Source organism: Lactuca virosa, chromosome 4 (genome assembly GCF_052849685.1).
Source record: "Lactuca virosa cultivar CGN04683 chromosome 4, Lactuca_virosa_CGN04683_v6, whole genome shotgun sequence".
NCBI classification, from domain to species: Eukaryota; Viridiplantae; Streptophyta; class Magnoliopsida; order Asterales; family Asteraceae; genus Lactuca; species Lactuca virosa.
Window position 1 is genome coordinate 198,286,937 of NC_136429.1, and position 6,788 is coordinate 198,293,724.

The following is a 6,788-nucleotide window of genomic DNA, read 5'->3' on the forward strand; positions in this document are numbered from 1 at the left end:
GCAAATACTTCCATTTGCCCTGGCCACCACATACTTGATATTTTGGACTGTGTTTTCGAACACCACATCCTTTTTCATACTGATAACTTTCTTGATCTTCACCAAAGACCAAACTTCCTCAGGGGCTTTTGCAAGAACAGCATGAAATCTAATTTTCATGTGAGTACCATCATCCTTTTCTTTGAAATTTCCTTCTGCTTTAAAATGTGGCATGATAAACATCATCTCATTCATTGGAAAGTCAAGCTGACTTGTATCAGTATTCGTAACCATATAACTCTGCTTTGGTTTCTTCTCAAACGAATACATATGATTATATGCAACCTTGGCTTCAATTGTTTCGTAATTGTAGTGTTTGGACGGATCACCTTTGTCCATACCCCTAGGATCACTTGCACGTTGAGTCATTATGCTTTGAATCAACCTTAGCTTTTCAATTTCAATTTCAGCTTCTGCTTCAGCTTTCTTTTCTTCTTTCGACTTTTCCACAACTATCGTTTTCCCTTTATCTTTCAAAGCTGAATTATCTATTACCTCTTTTGTTTTCGAACCAATCCCACCAGTATCAGCAGATTTACCAATCACAATTCCTTTCGAAATTGGTCTTGTAATTGGCATAGTTGTTACAACTGTTGAAGTAACCGGCCCAGCAGATGCAACAATTAGCTTCGTTGATGGGATCTTTGAAGAAAATACCTTTCCCACAACCTTCGCATCTTCACCACCAGCCTTCGTATCTTCAACTTTTCTTTCTCCCCCTTGCACCCCTGTAAAAACAGGTGGGGCATCTGTTGTTGGTAGAAGGCTTGATATACGAGAAAGAGGGGCCAGTTGCTTGTGTAGAATAGCTTCGAATTGGGTGAACTTCTGGGATAAGAATTATGGAGTAATCAGAGAAGACGAAACTGGTTTGATAGATAGATCTTTTAACTCCTTCAGCAATGTAATCACTTCCACAAAGTTGTTACTTTCCATTGTAGAAAGTTGAGTAAGTTGAGGGCTCATACTTTCGTATAACTTGACAAATTTCGTGACAGCATCACAAATAATGTCAATCTTCTGACTCAGAGACGCAAAATCCTGTTGGACACTAGCAATCTCCTTTTGCATATCTTCGCGAAGTTCACGAATCTGGAAAGTAACATCCTCCCTGACTTTCTTAACATCCTGAACAAAGAGAACATGTCGTTCCTTTGCAACTGTCTTCAATTCTTTTAAATCTCCAACAAACTTTGAATTTTGAGAATTTATTCGTAGCTCATTGTTTTGATCAATATGATCAACCTTCTCCAAAATTCTTGACTCCGAGTCTCTAACCATCCCAGAGACTTTACCCACTATCTTGGCTTCGAACATTTGCAACATCGTATCAACTTCCAAACTTGAGACTGACGAACCACCCCCCAGATCAGCTTGAGATTGAATTATGGAATTCAACTTCGTATTCAAAATTTTAAACTGTTTCATCGTCATTAGCATATGATCTGGAAAATCTTCTTCTTCGTCATCAAACTTTAATTCATCAAACGTGCCTCCAAAACCTTCATTGTCAGTGTCGGTTTCCATAAGAACAGTTTCGTGAACAGGCGAATTAAGTTTGGGTGTATCAGTAGATTGAGAAGAAAAAATGGAAGTAAAGGGTTGATTGATGATATTTTCGAATGTAGGTGAATCAGTGGTTGAAGTAATCGGAGTGATTGGTGGAGGTAAAGAAACAATATTTTCGAAGGCTATTGAAGTAGGATGACCTTGATCTTCTTTCTTCGAATCTCCTTCACCCATATTGACATTTGCATCCGTATCAGATACGTTTGCAGTGATGCCTGAAGTTCGTACCTCCTCAGAAACTGATTTGGCAACCGAATCTTCGGGTGGGATGACTATTGTCTGCTCAAGAGTTGAACTTTCTTTGTGAAGAGTTACTTCTGGTGTTTCAGGAATTCGTTCATCATCATCTTCTGTAGACTCAGTGGAGAGCATAAGCTTTCGTGTCTTCTTCTTCTTCTTCTTCTTCTTCTTTGACAAATGTTTGGCCATATCCTCAGCCCTTCGTTTCTTTGACAATGGAGAAACAGGTGCTGACATTTCACGAATTAAAACCCCTTTGATGAGTAACCTAAGGCTTTCGGACTACGTTAGGTGTTGGAGACTTGCTTTTATGCGTAGACTTCATTTTGCTTCTTCGAAACATACCGGTCTTCGAGGGAATGACCACTTGCTCTTGAGTATCTTCAACCACAGGCTCAATCAATTTTGTCTCAGCAACAGACACTTCAACTATAATAGGCTTCTGCTTTGGAGATTTCTTAGATTTCAATTCTGTTACTTTGTTTTCAGAAGAACTAGTTTCATTCTTCTTTGACCTCTTGGATTTCTTATCTTCCCTTTCCAATAATATCCCAGTTTCTACAGTAGAATCAATAGTTTTCAAATAAGCCACCAAGACTGAATTCGAAGGATCAACTCGTTTTAGCATAGCATCTGGAATACGATCCACAAAGGGAAAATCTTCAACATTATCTGTGACACCCTTTGGATTGTGGAATATCTGGAAAACAGCTCTTTCTTCATCATTGGGTACCAAAATCCCCTCCTTGTTGTAGAAATATTGTAGAATCAAGCTCCAGTACCTCGCACATGAAATACCATAAAGAGCATCCGTGTGTTCTACACTCTTTTGAAATTCCTTCCATAACTGTGTAGAATAATCCACTTGAAGATCATAGTATAGCCCAACAACCATGACATATACCTCCATTCGTCCTTTATCGAGACCAACAGTTCTACCAGTTAAACACCTCAGAAAAATACCAAATAGAAAATTCCAGATACTAGGAAGGCCAGATTTCTTAAAATCACTGATCTTAGTTAGTTGTGGTTGATAACCCATCTCATTGAACATATAGACTATTTGAGGGAATGAGAAATCAACATACAGTGGTGAATTTGGAATTTCAAGAATTTGGCAAAAGAGTTTCTTGGACAATCTGACCTTTTTATCATTAACCAAATTAAAAGTAATGGCATCAAAAGCTTTGTTGTATGTAGCCGTTGATCCTGCTTGAGAAAGCCATGACACCGGAACTGAAAACGAACTGAACATAGCCTTTGACAGAATAGAACTCTTTAAAGCAACAATCAACATCTTCAATTCTTCAGGGTATTGAGAAGTGTCCAGTTGATAGTTAGTTCCTTGGATCTTCATTATTGGTAATGAAGTCACATCTTCAGTGGTTTGAGAAGGGTCAGCATCGACATGAACAGAAGTCGCCATTGTCAGGGTTTGAAAGCTTTGAAGATCAAAGAAAATTGGGAATTTTTTTTACTTTGAACGCGTAAACTGATAATAGACCTTTGAATCCCCTTTTATATGTAACCCTAGAATTTGAATTTGAAGCGGGATGTGCAATTAGTGATATCCGACGTGGCACCTGAAAAGTCGCATTAGTCTGCCAAAAATTACCATGTGTCAAAAAGTAACTGTCACATCTCCTTGAACCAAGGAAACGTCTCCTCCCACAGTCTGTTCGTGTCTCGTCAAGGAATAGTAACCGTCAGCATCCTTCGGATGGAGGAAAGGCTCTTTCACTTTTGGGATGAAAAGCGAAGTCATATGCCTAATGTTTAAAATCATTAGCCTGAGTTGGTATTACTCAGAACCTCAAAGATTTCGTGAGTGCAGTGTTCCAAAGAATTTAGATAAGAAGCAATAATAAGAAAATTTTGGGATACTGTGATGTCAAAATATCAATTTGACACGAAGGCAGATAAAACCTCGGGCAAAGATTGCTTCGTTAATCACCAAGAGAGATGATCAACAGCTTATGTATGTTCCCGTGAAATACAATCAAATACTTGAAGAGAAGTATCGAAGGGCTTCTTTTATAAGGTTTCATGGGTAGCTATTAAAATTTTGTTACATATCATCCTAAACATAAGGTGATAAATTATAACAGAAATTACTTGTTTGACCAGTGTAATCAGTGACAAGTTTGCTTTGAAAAATTTTAAGTGACTTTGGATTTCGAATGAAACGCACACGGAAATCATATTCATGAAAAATTTGTGCTGGATCTTGTTGGGTAACAAACATTATGGGCTTTGAATGTTTGATCAAGACCACTCATACAAAATGAATATGATTTGGAGTTTCGAATTTGGATACTAAAACAAAGGTTTCGTGAAAATCTGGAACATAGTTCCCCGTTAATTCCTTAAAAGTTTAGAAAATTGGGTTTCACTTTCATCACGGTCTTATGATGTCAGATCATGAACACAGATTTTTGATATGTCTAAGTCTCGATTGGTGTGATCAGAGACCTCTCGGACATATGTCTTCGTGTGTGATCGTGTAAGAACTTTTTAGATGAAAAAGATGGATGAAAGACACGAAATGTACCTCTGTTATATTTGGACAAAACAGTAAACTCTTAACTCATTGTGAGAAGAGTCAGGTAGCTCAGGAGACTAATGTGAATACAAGCCTGATCGGGAAGAAATTTTCGTATGAAATATTTCATTAAGGCTTTTGTACACACACATTGAGTCATTGGAGGCTTTGGACAACATGCTGCAACATGCTTCTAGGGACAACTTAACTAGTTCAAAATATTCAAAAATTTCAAGATTCGTAAGATAGATTTACCTGACCCTAGTACTGCAAGCATTATCCACTGTGTATCATCATGAATATCTGCAACAAAGTACTAAAAAGAAATAAGAAACAAAATATTTTTGTTGTTTTGATTTTTCGAAAATAAAGAACGAAATAAAGAGAAAATCTTTTTGATGTTTTTGATTTTTCGAAAATAAAGAACGAAATAAAGAGAAATTTTTTTTGATGTTTTTGATTTTTCGAAAATGAAGACAGAATTTTGAAATTTTCAAAAATAAAATGACAAAACAAAGGAAAATCTTTTTGGATTTTTAATTTTTCGAAAGTTAAATGACAAAACAAACGAAAATCTTTTTGGATTTTTAATTTTTCAAAAAAAAATTAAATGACAAAAACAAACGAAAATCTGTTTGGATTTTTAATTTTTCAAAAAATTAAATGACAAAACAAACGAAAATCTTTTTGGATTTTAAATTTTTCAAAAAATTAAATGACAAACGAAATGTACTTGTTGCAAAAACACGAAATTTTATCAACTCTTGAAAAGTGATAAATCTACGAATTCGAAGGGGTCGATGCGTTGACTATGAACAGTAACCTCTGAACGCTGAATGACTTTGCTTTGTCTTTTATTCAGTGCCTCTGAATCATTCCAGGTCAACCATCATTTTCCTTTTTCGCATGAACAGAATTTCCATCGATCATTCCAAGTCCTTCTAAAATTTTTACAAAGGATTTTTCATCTAAAGGTTTCGTGAAAATATCAACTAACTGATCAGTTGTTTTCACGAAATGTACTTCAATATTTCCATCCTCCACGTGATCCTTGATGAAATGATAACGAAGAGCTATATGTTTAGTATTCGAATGCTGCACAGGATTATGACAAATTATTTATTGCACTTTGAGAATCACAATATAATGGAATCTTTTTCATATTAATTGCATAATCACGCAATTGACTTTGGATCCATATAATTTGTGATGTGCAAGCAGCAGCAGCCACATATTCTGCTTCAGCTGTTGAAATTGATACACATGTTTGCTTTTTCAACTGCCAGCTCACCAATTTGCCATAGAGAAATTGACATCCTCCACTTGTGCTTTTTCTATCAAGATTACAACCACCCAAGTCTGCATCCGAATAAGCTTGTACAAAGAACCCAATTTTCGAAGGATACCACAATCCTAACGAAATTGTTCCTTTAAGATAACGAAAGATATTCTTCACAGCAGTGAGATGTGGTTCTCGTGGATTTGACTGATACTTAGCACAATTACACACAGAGAACATGATATCAGGTCTACTTGCTGTAAGATAAAGTAATGAACCAATCATGCTCCTGTAAAGAGTTAGGTCAACTGCAGGTTTATCTAACGAAGGTGTCAACTTTATGCCAGTTGCCATAGGAACTCGTAACTTTGTGTTATTCGTTAATCCAAACTTCTCTAGCAGATTCTTCGTATATTTTTCTTGATTAATAAAAATTCCTTCTCTGCTTTGACGAATATTCAGTCCAAGAAAATTATTGATTTTTCCCATCATGCTCATTTCGAACTTACTTTTCATCAGATCTTCGAATTCTCTAGACAAGGCAGGGTCAGTTGAGCCAAAAATAATATCATCAACATAAATTTGAACAAGCATTAGATGATTACCAACTTTCTTTCGAAATAATGTGGGGTCAACAGATCCTTGTTTAAATTTAGATTGCTTCAAAAATGAAGTAAGAGTTGCATACCATGCTCGTGGTGCTTGTTTTAAACCATAAACTGCCTTATCTAAAATATAAACATGATCAGGATGTTCTTCGTTAATAAAACATGGGGGTTGTTCCACGTAAACTGTTTCTTCAAGCTCTCCATTTAAAAATGCACACTTCACGTCCATTTGATAAACATCAAAGTCTTTGTGAGCTGCATAAGCCAGAAATATACGAACAGCCTCAAGTCTTGCGACAGGGGCAAAAGTTTCTTCATAGTCGATTCCTTCTTGTTGTGAATATCCTTTAACAATAAGTCTGACTTTGTTTCGAACGATATTTCCATCTTTGTCGGTTTTGTTTTTAAAAATCCATTTTAACCCGACAATCGAAACATTTTCAGGTTTAGGAATTAATCTCCAAACCTTGTTTCGTTTAAATTCAGACAATTCAGATTGCATCGCAACAAC